Source organism: Coregonus clupeaformis, chromosome 10 (assembly GCF_020615455.1).
Source record: "Coregonus clupeaformis isolate EN_2021a chromosome 10, ASM2061545v1, whole genome shotgun sequence".
In the NCBI taxonomy this organism is placed as follows: domain Eukaryota; kingdom Metazoa; phylum Chordata; class Actinopteri; order Salmoniformes; family Salmonidae; genus Coregonus; species Coregonus clupeaformis.
The window spans coordinates 39,395,047-39,416,253 of NC_059201.1; the positions used below are offsets into that span (position 1 = coordinate 39,395,047).

Sequence of the window (21,207 nt, forward strand, 5' to 3'; positions counted from 1 at the left end):
ACAAAAACACTACAATTTTAACTATACAGTATCACATTTGCATATACATTTACATACATTTACATTTTAGTCATTTAGCAGACGCTCTTATCCAGAGCGACTTACAGTTAGTGAGTGCATACATTATTTTTTCATACCGGCCCCCCATGGGAATCGAACCCACAACCCTGGCATTGCAAACGCCATCCCTGCCGGCCAAACCCTCCCCTACCTTGGACGACACTGGGCCAATTGTGCGCCGCCCCATGTATACCCCGCCCATTCCCCTCCCCCATATCCCAATTTGTGCCACCCATAAGTGAGAAACCTACATGCCAAGTATAGACCATATATTGTGTTCCATTAAGATTATAGAAAAGAGCAAAAGTGCTGAACTATCTGTTCAGTCCTGCCAACAGGTTATAAAAACTGTGTTCTCTTTGTCTTTCTACATTTGATTTCCTCAAGTAGAAAGACTCCACTTGTTTTTTTTGTTGTTTTTTTTGTTTGTTTTTTTTTCTTGTTTTTTTGTTTCTTTTTTTGGGGGGATGGATCAGCTTAATATTGCAGATAGATTGTATCTTCTATCAATGTAATTGTCTGCATCACTTCCAATCACCCATGTTTTTTTTATTTTTTATATATATATTCCCCTTTATTACTTTTCAACCCCACCATCCTTTCCCTACTTGGAGTAAATTAGTGAACAACAACGCCCAGGCCTCTACTTCCGGTCTATACTTACTATCTACACCTTATGGACAGAGTTAATTTTACAATAATTCTATATCTATATATATATATATATATATATATATATATTTATTTATTTTTTTGCTCCTGAACTTCTTCTACTCTCAACCTCTCCGATCATTTTCATGATGTCCATCCGGTTTGCTTCTAAATGCCATATCTTTCTAACTGTGCTCTTTCCCAAAAGCTCCCAACATACAACCTATATACTTATTATGGACACAGTATGCTTACATTATTAGCTATCTTTGTTATTATTTGTTGTTATTTGTTATTAGTCCCATCCTTCAACTCTATTCAATACCTCCCATCTATCTCTTAACACCATCCATATAGGATTTATATTTGCCATATATATTTCAACCGTACTGTGATGTTTTACAAAAGTTCTGAACCTTTCTATTCTCATTGCTTCTACAGATTGTGAATTAAAAATAAACATTTTTGCTAAAAGTATTATTATATTATTGATTGATTGACTATGACTTTTCAGATCACCCAGTAATGCTATCTGCAAGGTTAGTTCCAGGTAAATATTGCAATCCTGTAGCCATTCCTGGACCTGTGACAAGCTACAAATGGACAGAACCAAAACAAATGATCTAATGATTCTATCTCTTCACAGCAAAATCTGCAGAGCTGGGAAGATTGTATCCCCCATATAAATAACATTCTATTGGTAGCAAGAATTTTATATAATAATTTAAATTGAAAGATTCTAATTTTTGAATCCGGTGTCGTTTTGCGTGTCAGTTCATAAACACTATGCCATGGGATCGGTACGTCAAAGATCTCTTCCCAACTATTTTGCAATCTATATGGGACGGCTGTCAATCCTTTGGTCCTTAAGTGAAACTGATATACTTTTTTATTTATCACAGTTTTCCTTAACCAATTATGTTCTTTAATGCAAGGCCGACAGACAAGTTCCTTACTTTCTTCCCCTTCAACTTTCCTCTTCCACTTTTGCGGTAAGGCTGCAATTATTTGGTTGTAATTTTGGGTAGAGCAGACATTTCCATATGTTTTTGTTAGCTGCATGTGCGACATAACTCCACCAGTCCTACCGATGATATCATTTACGAAGATTATACCTTTTTTAAACATTCTGTCAAAAAATAAAGGTTTTTTGTCAATTAGTATATTTGAATTTAACCACAATATTTGTTGCATTATTTGTTCTGTCGTTTCTGGAGGATTAAATTGAAATTGCAACCAACTTTCTATGGCTTGTTTTAGAAATAGTGACATTTGGGAGATTATTTCCTTTTCAAATAACTGAGGTTGTAATCTGAATAAAGGGAAAAAGGCCTTTCTTGAACAGTGGGTGAGACCATCTTACTAATTTGCTTGAGAACCAGTTCGGATTTAAGTATAACTTTTGGATGACTGAAGATTTTAGTGATAGGTCTAATGCTTTAATATTTAATAATTTCTGTCCTCCGAATTCATATTCATTATATAAATATGCTCTTTTAATTTTGTCTGGCTTGCCGTTCCAAATAAAATTGAATATTTTTTTTCTCATATAATTTAAAAAACTGTTTGCTAGGCGTAGGCAAGACCATAAGCAAATAGGTAAACTGGGATAATACTAAAGAGTTAATCAGGGTGATTTTTCCACAAATTGACAGGTATTTTCCTTTCCATGGTAGTAAGATCTTATCTATTTTTGCTAACTTTCTATTAAAATTTATTGAAGTGAGATCATTTATTTCCTTTGGGATATGTATTCCGAGTATATCCACATCACCATCAGACCATTTTATTGGTAAACTACATGGTAATGTAAAAATTGTATTTTTAGTGATCCAATACGTAATATAGTACATTTGTCATAATTTGGTTTTAATCCAGAGAGGTTAGAAAATGTATCTAGATCCTCTATGAGGCTGTGGAGGGATTCTAGTTGTGGATCTAAAAGAAAACATGAATCATCTGCGTACAATGACACCTTTGTTTTTAAGCCCTGTATTTCTAATCCTCTGATATTATTATTGGATCTGATTTTAATAGCTAACATCTCGATGGCCACAATAAATAGATATGCCGATAGTGGACAACCTTGTTTCACTCCTCTTGACAGTTTGAAACTTTCTGAGAAATAGCCATTATTTACTATTTTACACCTAGGGTTACTATACATGATTTTGACCCATTTTATAAGAGATTCTCCAAAATTGAAATGCTCCAGGCATTTATATATAAATTCCAGTCGAACTTTATCAAATGCCTTTTCGAAGTCTGCTATGAATAGCAGGCCTGGTTTCCCATATTTTCCATAGTGTTCTATTGTTTCCAATACTTGCCTTATATTATCTCCAATGTATCTTCCATGTAAAAAACCTGTCTGATTAGAATGAATAATATCCGACAATACCTTTTTAATTCTATGCGCTATACATTTTGCTAGGATTTTTGCATCACAACACTGAAGTGTAAGGGGCCTCCAATTTTGTAAATGGACTGGATCTTTATATTTTCCACTTGTATCCTGTTTCAGTAATAATGAGATCAGACCTTCTTCTTGAGTGTCAGATAATCTACCATTTACATAGGAGTGGTTAAAACATGCAAATAACGGTCCTCTTAGTATATCAAAAAAGGTTTGGTATACCTCGATTGGTATGCCATCCAACCCTGGAGTTTTCCCCGGACTTAAAGTCTTTAATTGCATCCAGAAGTTCCTCCTCTGTAATTTCACCTTCACATGAGTCTTTCTGTGTGGCTGTTAATTTGACATTATCAATAGAAAAAAATCTCTACAATTAGCTTCAGTTAGAGGAGATGGAGGCGACTGAAAAGAAAACATATGCTTAAAATACTTTGTTTCTTCCTTCAAAATATCATTAGGTGAATTATGGGTGACTCCGTCAATTGTAACCAGTTTCATTAAGTTCTTTTTGGTAGCATTCCTATGTTGAAGATTAAAAAAGAATTTTGTGCATTTTTCCCCATATTCCATCCAGTTTGCTTTATTTTTATAATATATTACACTTGATCTTTCTTGAATAAGTTTTTCCATTTCTTTTTGTTTTTCCTCTAATTTATTCTGAGCCTCTATGTTACAGTTTTTATTGCCATCTATCTGTTCTGTTAGACTTTCTATTTCCTTTCTTAGTATAAACTCTTTTGACCTAAATTGCTTTTGTTTTCGAGATGAGTACTGAATTGCATGGCCTCTAAAGGCACATTTAAAGGTGTCCCATACAATAAGGGGATTCGCTGTACCTATGTTATGTTGGAAAAAGTCGGTTATAAATTCCTTTGTTCTAATTATAAATAAATTATCATCTAATAGGCTTTGATTACATTTCCAATATCCTCGCCCACGTGGAAATTCAGTCAGAGTAATGTATATGCCTATTATATGATGGTCCGACCGCATTCTGTCCCCTATCAACACTTTTTTTACTTTTGGTGCCAACGAGAATGAGATAAGAAAGAAGTCAAGACGACTAGCTTGATTCAGTCTCCGCCATGTATATCTCACTAGATCAGCATATTTAAGCCTCCATATATCTACTAGTTCTAATGTATCCATGACATTCACAATTTCCTTAAGAGCATGTGGGTGATTGTTTGTGGTGTGATTTCCTTTTCGGTCCATTGAGCTATTTAAAACAGTATTATAATCCCCCACCATAATAATATTGTCTCGAGTTGCTTGCAGGCTTGATAATTTATTATATATATTGTCAAAGAATTGTGGATTATCATTATTTGGTCCGTAAAGGTTAATGAGCCATATCTGTTTATGGTCCAATACCATATTTAAAATAATCCATCTACCTTGCGTATCTATTTGGACAATTTGCACATTCGGATCGAAATTACTATTAATTAATATCATCACCCCTTTTGAATTTCTTTGCCCATGGGAGAAGTATATTTCCCCATTCTTTTTTCCACGCTACTTCATCTCGAATTGTTGAATGAGTTTCCTGTATACAATAGATATTATATTCCTTCTCTTTGAGCCATGTAAATATTGTTCTTCTTTTGTTATTATCAGCTAAGCCATTACAATTATAACTGGCTATACTTATTTCACCATACACCATAATGAGATACAAGTTTCAAGTCTATTTATCATTATATATGTTTGTAAATTTACCAATAAAAAATAGCGTAATGATTGAGTGTCCATATAGCTGTACCGTGATATTTGCATTGCTACGGAGTAACCCTTCAATTGTTCTCCACTAATTCCACTTGTTTGTCAAAGATAATAAAACAAAAAAACTATAGTAAATACTACAGTATATAGAGTGGTGAGGAAGAGGAGTCTACCATGTCTGAAAGTAACCTCATCATTCATTTTCTGTATTCAGGGTTCACTCAAACATCGTTTTAAGCTTTGTTTTACTATTGACAGTTACAGCTGATTTCAGGATTGTATATCGATTTGCTCTCCTTAAATATAAGTCATCTGATTTATTAGTTTCAGTATCTGAATTGTTTAATCAAACTTTTCGCTGCCAGCTCCTGATATCAGGGCATAAAAACAACAATCTGTCTCCTGAATTAGCCTAGTGTGCACATACTAGGCCCAAGCTCGTTTTCCCTGGCTAAACTAGCTGGCTAGCTGAAATATGTTAGTTTTCGTCGTCATTGCCAAACTTCATAAATACTGCACTCTCATCTTCAAAACTTCTTTGCTAGTTATACAATCATGTAAGTAAGAAATTTGCTGGAAAGAAACTTGAACGTTATGTATTGTTTTCTTGTTTCCTTTCAGTCAGTCAACTTCGGTACAACATACTATGGGGAGTCGCCAGAAGCAGGAAATCCGAGTGGTTCCTATGTCAAAGATCTGGGACTGCTGGCACAGCCGGTATTCCTGGTTACGAAAAGTGATGGGACTTTGCGTCCCATTCTAGACCTTCGTGCCTTCAGCAAGCACCTCAGAGTCTACAAACTCAGAATGCTCAAGAGCCACTGGCTATTACAGCGAATGGCTGGTTGCGGCAGAGTCGAGGGGGCAAGCAGTGTTACACACATCCATGCTACTGTCCCGTATTCAGTCTCTAGGCTTCATAAGAAACCAGAGAAAGAGCTGCATTCTGTTTCTGGGTCTCGAGCTAGACTTACTCGCGTTTCACGCTTTTCTATCCCCACGGAGGGTGTCCGGGATCCGACACTGCTTAGCCAAATTTCATCTGGGTCACACAGTGCATTTTCACCAGTGCCAATGCCTACTGGGGATGATGGCTTATGTAATGGAAGTCATTCCTGTGGGGCTATTGTTGATACGGCCCTTCCAACGCTGAATGTTAGCCACTCATCTGGACGCTTCGGGTGTCCCTGTCAGGCCTACGGGCCATGGCCCAGTGATGGGACCCTCTGCTATTGTCAGGGGGCTGCCATGGGCTGAGCTGTATCCCACAAGGTGATCACCACCGACACGTCCCCCTGAGGGTGGGGTGTGCTGTACGAAGGCAGCTCGATTCGGGGGGTATGGGCACTGGTGCGGAGTGCACTGCATGTCAATTACCCGGAGTATCTGGTGCTCAGGTGCTTCCCCCTATTTTTGTCGGGCCGACTTGCGCTGGTCAGAACCGACAATACGTCAGTTGTGGCATGCATCAACAGATGGGGAGAGACTCTGTCTCCTTCCTAACTTTGGCTAGCTCCGTATTGCTGGGGAGCAGTGCGCACATGCTTTCGCTTTGGGCGACGCATGTCCCCGATATTTTATACAGGTGGGACCCGCTCTCTCAGGAGTGGAGGCTCTCCCAGGTATGGGACATTTTCGGCAGGGCCGACTTAGATCTTTACGCATCTGGGTCTGATTCAGCCCACATTGGAGTGGGTGCGCTGGGAGGGCTTATCATGGATTCTTGTGGCTCCCCGTTGGTCCAGGCCGCCTTGGTTCATGGAGATCACTCTGGAACCCGTGAAAACTAAGGAACCTGTTGTCCCAGGTGCATAGGCAAGTTTGGCAAGCGAGGCCAGAGATTTGGTTACTATGGGCCTGGCCTCTAAGAGGGCCAATCTGATGGCTAGAGGTTTACCTCCAGGTGTTATTGCTACCATTCAGTCTGCAAGGGTGCCCTCCACGAGAGGGCTGTATGCGTGTAAGTGGCAAGCGTTTGAGCTCTGGTGCCAAGATAAATTACTTGCTCCTTTTCAGTTCTCTGTCAGGGACATCCTTATGTTCCTACAGGAGCTATTCAAGCATTCTCCACTTTAAAAGTGTCCATGGCCGCTGTCACAACAGCGTGTCATGTGGGAATTGACGGAAACCTGGCTCACCCCCTGGTGGTGCGGTTCCTGAAAGGTGTACGTCATCTCAGATCGGTCTCTAAACCTATTGTGCCCACATGGGACTTGCCGCTGGTTTTGGAGGCACTGTGTGTGGCCCCTTTGAGCCTCTGGAGTCGGTGGATCTGAAGATTCTCTCCTACAAACCACCCTGCTCAGAGCTTTGGCCTCGGCTAAATGTGTTGGGGACCTCCACCCGTTATCCATACACCCTTCCTGTACTCAGTTCACTCCGGGCGATTCTAAGGTGACGTTGCGTCCAAATGCAGCCTTCGACCCGAAAGTCATGGCTATGTCCTACAGGTCCTTAGCTTTTGATCTATTTCCCTTTTCGCCTCCTCCTTTTGCTTCTGAAGAGCAACAGAGGTTACATGCCCTGTGTCCTCTGCGAGCTTTACACACCTACATTGAACGGACCCGGGATATCCAGTTATGTAACCAACTTTTTGTCTGCTTTGCTAATCCAGCTTGTGGCAGGGCGCTCTCTAAGCAGTATTTCGCTCACTGGATTGTGGAGGCTATCTCCCTGGCATATAGCAGCAAGGGGCAAGGGTGACCTAGCGGTGTACGGGCCCACTCCACCAGGGGTCTGGCAGCATCTTGGGCATTGTTTAAAGGGAGATATTTGTGCTGTGGCGAGTTGGGCATCACCACACACTTTTTTGAGGTTTTATCGTTTGGATGTCACTGCTCCCAGTATAGCAAACAGTGTGCTTACGGCTGCGACAGAGGAAAGTCCCTAGGAAGCGCATTGTGTGCGCAACACCCAGACTGCCGCATCTGGCGGGGTCAGGTCTGGGTGGTCTGCCATGGGCCATTTCATTTAGTATCTGTTGGGGTCGGCTTGGGGCGTGATTATATTCACCATAGTATGTTGTACCGAAGTTGACTGACTGAAAGGGAACATAACGTTATGACTATAACTACTGTTCCCTAAAGGAGGGAAACGAGGTACAACACCTGTTTGGCCCCGCACCGCCCGTTCCTGGGCTGGGTGAAGAGCGGTATTAAATTGGAGGAATGATTCCGAGCCTCATGCTTATCACCTGTGGAAGGCGGGGCTTCCAGCGAGGCGCGGATTTCATTGGCCTTGTCAGGCTTGATTGTAGATCCTTCAACCGAAGTCACGAGAGTGCGACTCCCCATAGTATGTCGTACCTTGTTCCCTCCTTCAGTGAACAGTAGTTATAGTCATAACGTTACGTTTTGTTGAATAGTCATGACTGGTTCGAGATATCTGTCTCCTGAGTGGCGCAGTGGTATAAGGCACTGTATTGCAGTGCTAGCTGTGCCACTAGAGATCCTGGTTCGAATCCAGGCTCTGTCGTAGCCGGCCACGACCGGGAGACCCATGGGGGCGGCGCACAATTGGTAGGGGAGGGAATGGCTGGCAGGGATGTAGCTCAGTTGGTAGAGCATGGCGTTTGCAACGCCAGGGTTGTGGGTTCAATTCCCACGGGGGGCCAGTTATAAATATATATATATATTTTTTAAAAGAATAATGTATGCACTCACTAACTGTAAGTCGCTCTGGATAAGAGCGTCTGCTAAATGACTAAAATGTAAATGTAAGACGACGGTGGCAAAGAATATCATTGAGGGGATTCTATTAATGCCCTGGGCCTGCCCCGGGTGAACGGGGTTAGCATTGATTGCATTTGTTTTGAAACCGGGCTGCCTCCCGGTGGTGAGCAGGGTGCCCCGGTCAAAGCCGACAGCGTAGTCGGCTGAAAACAAAAGTGATATATATGTCAAGCACGTGGAGGATTCAATGTTTTCACATGCAAAAGTGTTAACTCATAAAAACACATATATATCGCTTTACCTGCCTTCCACAGGAAAACTGCTATGATAATGTAGAAAATACATGTTTTATGTTTCTGAACGATTCATCATGCTGTTTTGTTGACATTATGGCCCGGTGATGCTCGATTTGAGCCGGGCGTTCCTTCCTCACCACTTTTGCCCGGCGACGTGATGGGCCATAGCACGATATACCCTGGTTCAGTCTAATCGAACTTCCTCAGTGCTACTTAACGCGGATCCAAGTTCAGTTTTGAGATCCACCAGCATCATTGGCGTAGGGTTAGCTAGACGTTTCTGACTGGTCTTGGAACTGTGACAACAGGCAGCCTCTCCCTGCTTGGCTCCATGGGATATGTAGTGATTTTGCCAACACAGACAGATATGTACACAGTCTTGTACCCTTAACCTTTTTTAAACTGACTATCGTATTTGTTGATTAAATCAGACTTTATTAATATAATGAGTAATCCAGAAATGTCACGAGTTAATTGACAGAAAACTAAAGAATGACTACAATGAATGGCTAAGTTACTTCTGGACACAAAGGGTCCGCGGAGCTCCTCCTCCTCACCTCTCTATTAGTCCACAAAAACACTACAGTAAATACTACTGTACACTACAGTCCGCAAAACACTACTGTAAATACTACAGTATACTAGAATCCATAAAAATACTAATTACTATAGTATATACTACAGTTTTCTTTTACTACAGTATTTATACTATAGTTATCTGTAAATAGTACAGTGAATACTACAGTAAAGTCTGCAACACTACAGTGAGTACTGTAGTATTTATACCATAGTATACTATAGTATTTTTTCATGTGGGCACATACAAACACTCATACATCATGAGTCAAGAGAACTGTCTTGTTTGAAAAGCAACAAGCAAGCCACAAATACCAAGTCAAACACACGATGTTGAAAGGATCAGTCTCGAAATGGAAAATGACACACTTGAGAAACAACAGCATCAATTAAAGCATCAGACTGGACCATCTTGAGGAGTTATTTTCTTCCCTCATTTACCATAATGCTGAATGTATCTATATGCATGTCTTACCTATAGGTAACTGCCAAAATGAAGGAAACACCAACAAAGTAACTTAATAGGGCGTTGGGCCACCACAAACCAGAATAGCTTCTAAACACCTTGGCATAAGTTCTACAAGTGTCTGGAACTCTATTGGAGGGATGCGGCACCATTCTTCCATGAGAAATTCCGTAATTTGGTGTTTTGTTGATGGTGGTGGAAAACGGTGTCTCAGGCGCCACTCCAGAATCTCCCATAAGTGTTCAATTGGGTTGAGATCTGGTGACTGAGAAGGCCATGGCATATGGTTTACATCGTTTTCATGCTCATCAAACCATTCAGTGACCACTCGTGCCCTGTGGATGGGGCATTGTCATCCTATGGGGGCATAGCCAAGGTAGCCAAAATAATGGCCTGACCAGCGTTTTTATACATGACCCTAAGCATGATGGGATGTTAATTGCTTACTTAACTCAGTAACCACACCTGTGTGGAATCACCTGCTTTCAATATACTTTGTATCCCTCATTTACTCAAGTGTTTCCATTACTGTGGCAGTTACCTGTATGAGTAACATTTGTGTGTCAAAACAGATGTATGGAATACTGCGGTATAAAACAAACCCCTCTTTTGTCAGCCACCATCTTGCCAGGCCGTTTTCTCTCTGCAGCACAGCTTGGACTTCAGCCAAACCCACAGCCAGGGCCCATACCACAGCACACAGGGGGGTGCTTACTGTGGAGTGCATGTGTGTGTTTGTAATGTACTGCAGGACTTTAATCCACAGATCCGCGTCCCGTTGGCAAGGCTCATTGAGCTAATTAATAATGTGGCACAGAACAGAGAGGGATGGGAGTCATTAGGGAGCTGCGGCTGTGCTCTCTTAGCCCCGTGGTGTTGCGCCACTGTGTGTTTCTTGTGTGTGTGCTTGTGTGTTTGAGAGAGATAAAGAATGCAAGGGAGCTTGTGTGCATGTTTGCGATTGTATTATATGAAAGTGTGTGTGTGAATGAGATAGCAGGGGGGAGGGAGGACGTGAGAAGGAAAGTGTGTGACTCTCAATGCACACATGCATGACTACATGTGTCACGGCAGAGACGAGAGTTCAGATAGAGTGCCTGCATTTGAATGCATGTGACTTTGCATGTGTGAGTGCAGGTGCTTTGAAGGCAGAGAGTGAGAAAGATAGAGTTTGTGTGTGAGAGAGAAATAATGGCCATTGTACAGACACCTCGTCCCGCCTCATTAAGCCCTCCCCAGACAGACAAGTCATCCAGACCAACTCAGTTAAGATGGCAGCCCCTTTCCTCTCTCTCACACACCTGCACCCTGCGGTGGAGAGGCCCGCCACTGGTGTGTGTATGATGTACTCATTATCCAGGATCAAGACAAACAACATCACACCACAGAACTGCAGGAGCCCTCTCTACCTGCTAACTCCTGGTGACTGGGAGACATTGAGATTGGAGTCAAAAGAGGAACAGGGAAAAGACAAAAATATTTAAAACAAAACACTAACTTCAAGTACACACTAAAGTACATTACAACGCCATAGTATAAGATGAATTCCATGAATATCTAAAAAGATCATTCTTATTAAGGGACCACCTGATTTAGGTTCACACACATACTTATGGAGAGTGGCACACACACACACACACACACACACACACTTGATCACCTGATATGTGGCATTTTGTTTGAGTTGTTCAAAATGGTGTGTAAGGGAGGAAGCATCATTGGAGAGGAACCTGCAAGGAGGACCCCTTTTCCATTACAAGCTTAACCTCCTGCAGAGCTGAGTGGTATAACAACATGGTGCAAGAACATTTGAGTGCGTTTTATGTCATCAACAAGGGCTTATTCTTATTCATGCATGACCTAATGGGACATACGTTATAGAGAGGGCTTTATACGTACTATGCACTAGTGTGGGTATACAGTAGGACCTTGACAGCCAGAAATTTTCTTAGTAGTAATGGTAGGATGCCAACAGAGGAAGAGACTGCAGAAGTCCTTCCCAGATGTAACAAAGGTAAGGACAGGGCATCCCCATACATACAGCATCAGCAAAGGTCAATCGTTGGCTTGAACATGTACTGAACTGGTCAAAAGAGAAACATTGCTATTGCAATGTTGTTACAAAGGCCACAAACGGAAACTAGTCTACATTCACTCCCAATTTGCAAACCACTGTTGAGTGGGAAACAAAAAGGACTACCATAATGACCACAAGCAGGACCCTGGTTTAAATTGAGAGTAAGTTGTCATTAGCTTTAGGCTATATCAGTGGTTCCCAAACGTTTTCACTCGGATCGCGCCACACAGTTTGGGAACCACTGGGCTACATCATGACTCTGTATAATAGGGGGTCATTATTGGTAACAAGCTCTACTGGTCGAGACTGGGTGAGGGAATAGAAATCTCATTAGGAGGTGTGACTGACAAACTACGTTTACCTGGAATATGTAGTGAGGTATTTCTTAGCCAGATCTGACACACTGTCGGAAACAGAGAGAAAATTATTACCGCCACATGACTTCTTTAAGTTTGCTTGTTTACAAATTACAACACATTGTTTCCTTAACTTAAACCTAACTTTAAAACCGGTATAAACGTATTTTCAGACTAACTGTTCAATTACATCACTAGCCAGGTAGCAACAGAGACCCTATAATAAGCTCCTACTAAACCTGTATACAGTATACTGTAATTCTGAAAATCAATCATCATGTCATCGTGCATTCGGAAAGTATTCAGACCCCTTGATTTTTCCACATTTTGTTACATTACAGCCTTATTCTAAAATGGTTGAAATTGTTTTTTCCCCTCATCAATCTACACACAATATCATATAATGATAAAGCAAAAACAGTTTTTTTGTAATTTTTGCACATTTATTAAAAATAAAAACCTGAAATATCACATTTACTTAAGTATTCAGACACTTTACTCAGTACTTTGTTGAAGCACCTTTGGCAGCGATTACAGCCTTGAGTCTTCTTGGGTATGACGCTACAAGCTTGGCACACCTATATTTGGGGAGTTTCCCCCATTCTTCTCTGCAGATCCTCTAAAGCTCTGTCAGGTTGGATGGGGAGCGTTGCTGCACAGCTATTTTCAGGTCTCTCCATAGATGTTAGATCGGGTTAAAGTCCTCGCTCTTGCTGGGCCACTCAAGGGCATTCAGAGACTTGTCCCGAAGCCACTCCTGCATTGTCTTGGCTGTGTACTTAGGGTTATTGTCCTGTCGGAAGGTGAACCTTCGCCCCAGTCTGAGGTCCTGAGCGCTCACGAGCAGGTTTTCATCAAGGATCTCTCTGTACTTTGCGCTGTTCATCTTTCCCTCGATACTGACTAGTCTCTTAGTCCCTGCTGCTGAAAAACATCCCCACAGCATGATGCTGCCACCACCATGCTTCACCGTAGGGATGGTGCCAGGTTTCCTCCAGACGTGACGCTTGGCATTCAGGCCAAAGAGTTCAATCTTGGTTTCATCTTATGGTCTGAGAGTCCTTTAGGTGCCTTTTGGCAAACTCCAAGCGGGCTGTCATGTGCCTTTTACTGAGGAGTGGCTTCCGTCTGGCCACTCTACCATAAAGGTCTGATTGGAGATGGTTGTCCTTCTAGAAGGTTCTCCTATCTCCACAGAATAACTCTGGAGCTCTGTCAGAGTGACCATCGGGTTCTTGGTCACCTCCCTGACCAAGGCACTTCTCCTCTGATTGCTCAGTTTGGCCGGCTCTAGGAAGTCTTGGTGGTTCCAAACTTCTTCCATTTAAGAATGATGGAGGCCACTGTGTTCATGGGGACCATCTACCCTGCAGACATTTTTTGGTACCCTTCCCCAGATCTGTGCCTTGACACAATCCTGTCTCGGAGCTCTACGGACAATTCCTTCGACCTCATGGCTTGGTTTGTGCTCTGACATGCACTGTCAACTGTGGGACCTTATATAGACAAGTGTGTGCCTTTCATAATCATTTCAAACAATTGAATTTACCACAGTTGGACTCCAATCAAGTTGTAGAAACATCTCAATGATGATCAATGGAAACAGGATGCACCTGAGCTTAATTTTGAGTCTCATAGCAAAGGGTCTGAATACTTATGTAAATAAGGTATTTCTGTTTGTAAGTTTTAATACATTTGAAAAAAATTATAAAAACCTGTTTTTTTTCGCTTTGTCATTATGGGGTATTGTGTGTAGATTGATGAGGGGAATAAGGCTGTAACATTTTAGAATAAGGCTGTAACGTAAAAAATAATGTGGAAAAGGGAAGGTATCTGAATACTTTCCGAATGCACTGTACCAATGAGATACCAATAAATAAATAAAAAACGTAAAATGTCTCCATTACAGTCTGGGTGTAGCCTAATTGCTTCCAGGTAATATGCTACAGAATGTCCTCACAAAGGTCAGAGACGGGGCAGCTGTCTACATGCTGTGAGGCAGTACACAGTACACACCACAGTGAGGTAAATACAGATATAATTTATCTTCTCTGCAATGGATATAACAGCATCTGAGAAGAGTCATTGTGATGCAGTATGCCTCCACATGGCCTATAAACATGAGAGCTCTGGGGGAAATGCTGCTCAACAGGGAACTGCTGTGTGAGAGGGCCTGGAAGAGCAGAGGCAGGACAACACCATCTGACAGCAATGTTACAACAGAGTGATGAGTCATTGAACAATTTGTAAGCACAATGTGAGAGTGTCCAAGTATTAAGGTACAGTGGAGGATAGTGATCCAAACAGACATAGCCCCTAGATGCTGATCCAAGGTCAGTGTTGTGTTGTTCCCCTTAATGGCTATGGTTGAGCAGGGTATGCTGACCCTAGATCTGTGCCAGCGGGCAACTTTTACCCCCAGACCAGCAAACTGCATTGTTCATGGAGGCTGCTTGACTAGAGGTTTTGTGCTCAGTAGGGATAGGACCCCCAGGTTCTCCAGCTTGGCCTTGGCCACCGCCTCCCAGCGGAGGGGTGCATGATGCTCTCCACCCGTACCTCCATGCCCGCTGCAGAGGGCTTGCCATGCTCGCTGCTCTGCCACCCCCAATAACCATGTTGACGGCCAAGGCAGCCACGGCCTGGCACAGTGCTATGTCACAGAGAGCCAAGAGGGCCTCACGTTCCCCAATGACCAGCTCGGGGGGCATCAGGTTCTTACCGGTGGTACCCTTGAACACTTATGGGCACAGGTTGTGTACAAAGTAATGGCGGAATAATACAGCTGGCTCACCACACAGCTTGCGGAAGAAGCCCCAGAAATGTGTGACGCTCACTCCGCTGTGAATGCAGGCCATGACTTTGATTAGTCTCTTTGGGTGCTCCGAAGGGGGATGTCCCACCTCCCCAGTGATCTTCAGCCAGTCACGGACATGGTTCACATCACCAATGGGGACCTGAGAGCAGAGGACTGATGATTAGGTGGATAATAATACAATACTATTTAGCCGTGAATTTGATCAGATTCAAACAGAGCACATTACACATTCTTTATGTGTACCCTTTAATATCATTTTCATCCATATTCCAGACCTTTCCATTCTGCAATGGTGAAGATGAGAAGTCCCAGTATTCACACATGATAAGAGTTTATATTATCCTCTATCAACCAAAAACTCTAAGAGGCTACTATTTACCTTTTGCCACTTACAGCAACGACCTGGGAAAGAGTGCAGAGTAGAGGGGCCTTGAATGGAAGAACTAGGCTAACAATGTAACAAACCACCAGCATTCCAGTGGGAGTTGTTGCTCTATCTCGTTGACCTGCCTGCACATCCTTACCCAGGTCTGAGCCATGCCGAAGGGTCCCGGGTTCATCAGACAGACGCGGTAGACAGCCAAAGAGAATCGTCTGTCCGCAGCGACAGTACATCTCAACGAAGCAGCGGTGCAGTTCCCAGGCATGCTCCAGCGGATTGTAGATGAAGTGCACGTGCTCACTAAACGACAGCCGGCGAAGCTGAACGTTCAGCTCCAACTCCACGTGCAGAAAACGGGAGGCTACCGTGGAACCGTACAACATCGACCACCGGACCCAGTGTGAGTGAACACATGTTGTGCTTCTCCGCATCTCCCTCTCCTACCCTGCAGACAAAGAAAGCAATGGTATTTAGCTTATTAATGGGAATGCTAACTCAGTTAGCCCTCAACGTTAGCGGCTATAAAATTCAACAGCCACATAAAAATTACGCGTTATTTTGAAGTAGGCATAACAGTGATAATGCACAGCTCTCTTATACCAGAATGGCTGCATTCATGTCTTTAAAGCAGCACCTTTGTCGCTGTAGTTGCACTGTACCTTTGGAGTTCATGTGTGTTCATCCTGAACGGATGTTTTCCGGCAACAAAGCCAAACATTTGCATTCTGGGAGTAGTAGTTCCGCGCAGATAGGCTACTATCTATTCTAAACGTGGTGGTGCTTTTTGTTTTATGTAAATAGCACCACCTACCGTTGACTGCACTAGCATCAAATGGCATGTTTCTAGGGGACACAGAAGTAGGCCTATTTTATTCTGTATCAAAGCTCAATGGTTTCCATCTCTGTGTTAAGAGTGTCCTCTGATCTGCACAGAGTGGGGTTCGACAAAAGGAAACACACACATACACATCACGCACGCATGCACACACTTCAATAGGTAACATTACAAACAATAGCTATAGTGAATATGGTAGTCTGTTTACTAGGAGCCATCCCATCCTCGCTCTCTCTCTCTCTCTCTCTCTCTCAATTCAATTCAAAGGACTTTATTGCCATGGGAAACATGTTTACATTGCCAAAGCAAGCGGAATAGATAATAAACCAAAGTTAAATTAACAACCAGAAATTAACAGTAAACATTACACTCACAAAACTTTCAAAATAATATAAACATTTTACAGGTTATATTATTGCTATGTGCAGTGTTGTAACGATGTGCAAATAGTTGAAGTACAAAAGGGAAAATAAATAAACATAAATATAGGTTATATTTACAATGGTGTTTGTTCTTCACTGGTTGTCCTTTTCTTGTGGCAACAGGTCACAAGTCTTGCTGCTGTGATGGCACATTGTGGTATTTCACCTAACAGATATGGGAGTTTATCAAAATTGGATTTGTTTTTTAATTCTTTGTGGGTCTGTGTAATCTGAGGGAAATATGTGTCTCTAATATGGTCATACATTTGGCAAGAGGTTAGGAAGTGCAGCTCAGTTTCCACCTCATTTTGTGGGCAGTGGGCACATAGCGGCCTCTTAATAGCAAGGCTATGCTCACTGAGTCTGTACATAGTCAAAGCTTTCCTTAATTTTGGGTCAGTCACAGTGGTTCAGGTATTCTGCCACTGTGTAATTCTCTTTAGGGCCAAATAGCATTCCAGTTTGCTTTGTTTTTTGGTTAGTTCTTTCCAATGTGTCAAGTAATTATCTTTTCGTTTTGTCATGATTTGGTTGGGTCTAATTGTGTAGCTGTCCTGGACTAACTTTCTGAAGGGACTTTTCTCTAGGTTCACCTCTCTGTAAGTGATGGCTTTGTTATGCTCTGCTTGCATTATTGGGTGTTTTACATTGTACAAGGAGGATCTTTTTGCAGAATTCTCATTGCATAGTCTCAATTTGGTGTTTGTCCCATTTTGTGAATTCTTGGCAGTGGTGGAAAAAGTACTCAAATGTCATACTTGAGTAAAAATTAAAGATTAGACCTTAATAGAAAATGACTCAAGTAAAAGTGAAAATCACCACAAGTCTAAAAGTATTTGGTTTTAAATATACTTAAGTATCAAAAGTAAATGTAATTGTTAAAATATACTTAAGTATCAAAAGTAAAAGTATTAATGATTTCAAATTCCTTATATTATGCAAACCAGACGGCACAATTTTCTTGTTTTTTATTTATTTACGGATAGCCAGGAGCACACTCCAACACTCAGTAGGGATGACCAGGGATGTTCTCTTGACAAGTGCGTGAATTTGACTATTTTCCTGTCAAAATGTAACGAGTACTTTTGGGTGTCAGGGAAAATGTATGGAGTAAAAAGTACATTATTTTCTATAGGAATGTAGTGAAGTAAAAGTTGTAAAAAATATATAAATAGTAAAGTAAAGTACAGATACCCCAAAAAACGACTTAAGAAGTACTTTAAAGTATTTTTACTTAAGCACTTTACACCACTGATTCTTGGTTGGTGAGCGGAGCCCAGACCTCACAAGCGTAGAGGGCAATGGGTTCTATAACTGATTAAAGTATTTTTTGTCAGATCCGAATTGGGATGTCGAATTTGATGTTCCCTTTACTGGTGTAGAAAGCCCTTCCACATATTTATGGAAGTTACCTGTGGTGCTGATGTTTAGGCCGAAGTATGTATCGTTTTTTGTGTGCTCTAGGGTAGGTTTACCCAAACTCGGACCTGGGCCCTCCACTAGGTGCACATTTTGGTTTTCAACCTAGCACTACACAGCTGATTTAAATAACCAACTCATCATCAAGCTTTAATTATTTGAATCAGCTGTAGTGCTGGGATAAGACTGAGTTTGGGGGGGCAAGACCGAGTTTGGAAAACCCTGCTCTAGGGCAATGGTGTCTAGATGGAATTTCTATTTGTGGTCCTGGCAACTGGACCTTTTTTGGAACACCATTATTTTTGTCTTACTGAGATTCACTGTCAGGGCCCAGGTCTGGCAAAATCTGTGCAGAAGATTTAGGTGCTGCTGTAGGCCCTCCTTGGTTGGGGACAGAAACACCAGATCATCAGCAAACAGTAGACATTTGACTTCAGATTCTAGTAGTAGTAGGGTGAGGCCGGGTGCTGCAGACTGTTCTAGTGCCCTTGCCAATTCGTTGATATATATACAGAACCAGTCAAAAGTTTGGACACACCTACTCATTCAAGGGGTTTTCTTTATTTTTACTATTTTCTACATTGTAGAATAATAGTGAAGACATCAAAACTATGAAATAACACATATGGAATCATGTAGTAAGCAAAAAAGTTTTAAACAAATCAAAATATATTTGAGATTCTAGCCACCCTTTGCCTTGATGACAGCTTTGCACACTCTTGGCATTCTCTCAACCAGCTTCATGAGGTAGTCACCTGGAATGCATTTCAATTAACAGGTGTGCCTTGTTAAAAGTTAATTTGTGGAATTTGTTTCCTTCTTAATGCGTTTGAGCCAATCAGTTTTGTTGTGACAAGGTAGGGCGTGGTATACAGAAGATAGCCCTATTTGGTAAAAAACAAAGTCCATATTATGGCAAGAACAGCTCAAATATGCAAAGAGAAACGACAGTCCATCATTACATTAAGACATGAAGGTCAGGCAATCCGGAAAATTTCAAGAACTTTGAAAGTTTCAAGTGCAGTTGCAAAAACCATCAAGCACTATGAGGAAACTGGCTCTCATGAGGACCGCCACAGGAAAGGAAGACCCAGAGTTACGTTCATTATGTTAACTGCACCTCAGATTGCAGCCCAAATAAATGCTTCACAGAGTTCAAGTAACAGACACATCTCAACATCAACTGTTCAGAGGAGACTGCGTGAATCACGCCTTCATGGTCGATTGCTGCAAAGAAACCACTACTAAAGAAGAAGAGACTTGCTTGTGCCAAGAAACACGAGCAATGGACATTAGACCGGTGGAAATCTGTCCTTTGGTGTGATGAGTCCAAATTTGAGATGTTCTGTTCCAACCGCCATGTCTTTGTGAGACGCAGAGTAGGTGAACGGATGATCTCTGCATGTGTGGTTCCCACCGTGAAGCATGGAGGAGGAGGTGTGATGGTGTGGGGGTGTATTGCTGGTGACACTGACGGTGATTGATTTAGAATTCAAGACACACTTAACCAGCATGGCTACCACAGCATTCTGCAGCGATACGCCATCCCATCTGGTTCTTAGTGGGACTATGATTTGTTTTTCAACAGGACAATGACCCAAAACACACCTCCAGGCTGTGTAAGGGCTATTTGACCAAGAAGGAGAGTGATGGAGTGTTGCATCAGATGTCCTGGCCTCCACAATCACCCGACCTCAACCCAATTGAGATGGTTTAGGATGAGTTGGACCGCAGAGAGAAGGAAAAGCAGCCAACAGGTGCTCAGCATATGTGGGAACTCCTTCAAGACTGTTGGAAAAGCATTCCTCATGAAGCTGATTGAGAGAATGCCAAGAGTGTGCAAATCTGTCATCAAGGCAAAGGGTGACAACTTTGAAGAATCTAACATATAAAATATATTTTGATTTGTTTAACAATTTTTTGGTTACTACATGATTCCATATGTGTTATTTCATAGTTTTGATGTCTTCACTATTATTCTACAATGTAAGAAATAGTAAAAAAAAATTAAGAAAAACCCTTGAATGAGCAGGTGTGTCCAAACTTTTGACTGGTAGTGTATGTTGAAGAGAGTGGGGCTCAAGCTGCATCCCTGTCTCACCCCACAACCCTGAGGAAATAAATTGGTGTGTTTTTTTTCCAATTTTAACCGCAAACTTGTTGTTTGTGTACATGGATTTTATAATGTTGTATGTTTTCCCCCAACATCGCTTTCCATCTATTTATATAGCAGACCCTCATTCCAAATAGAGTCAAAAACCTTTTTAAAATCAACAAAGCATGAGAAGACTTTGCTTTTGTTTTGTTTTGTTTGTTTGTCAATTAGGGTGTGTAGGGTGAATACGTGGTCTGTCGTACGGTTTCCCTGTAAAATTCCATGTCTTAGGTCAGTTAAGATCACCACTTTATTTTAAGAATGTGAAATGTCAGAATAGTAGTAGAGAGAATTATTTATTTCAGCTTTTATGTCTTTCATCACATTCCCAGTGGGTCAGAAGTTTACATACACTCAATTAGCATTTGGTAGCATTGCCTTTAAATTGTTTAACTTGGGTCAAACGTTTCGGATAGCCTTCCACAAGCTTCCCACAATAAATTGAGTGAATTTTGGCGCATTCTTCCTGACAGAGCTGGTGTAACTGAGTCAGGTTTGTAGGCCTCCTTGCTCGCACACGCTTTTTCAGTTCTGCCCATAAATGTTCTATAGGATTGAGGTCAGGGTTTTTTGATGGCCACTCCAATACCTTGACTTTGTTGTCCTTAAGCCATTTTGCCACAACTTTGAAAGTATGCTTGGGGTCATTGTCCATTTGGAAGACCCATTTGCGACCAAGCTTTAACATCCTGACTGATGTCTTGAGATGTTGCTTCAATATATCCACATAATTTTCCTTCCTCATGATGCCATCTATTTTGTGAAGTGCACCAGTCCCTCCTGCAGCACATCACCCCCACAGCATGATGCTGCTACCCCCGTGCTTCAAGGTTGGGATGGTGTTCTTCGGCTTGCAAGCAGCCCCCTTTTTCCTTCAAACAT

The 21,207-nt window shown here is 41.8% G+C and overlaps 1 pseudogene; it reads right to left on the reverse strand.

The window, feature by feature from the left end:
• Positions 1-14,127: 14,127 nt before the first annotated feature.
• On the reverse strand, positions 14,128-17,383 carry LOC121576028 (annotated as a pseudogene).
• Between the last annotated feature and the right edge of the window lie 3,824 nt (positions 17,384-21,207).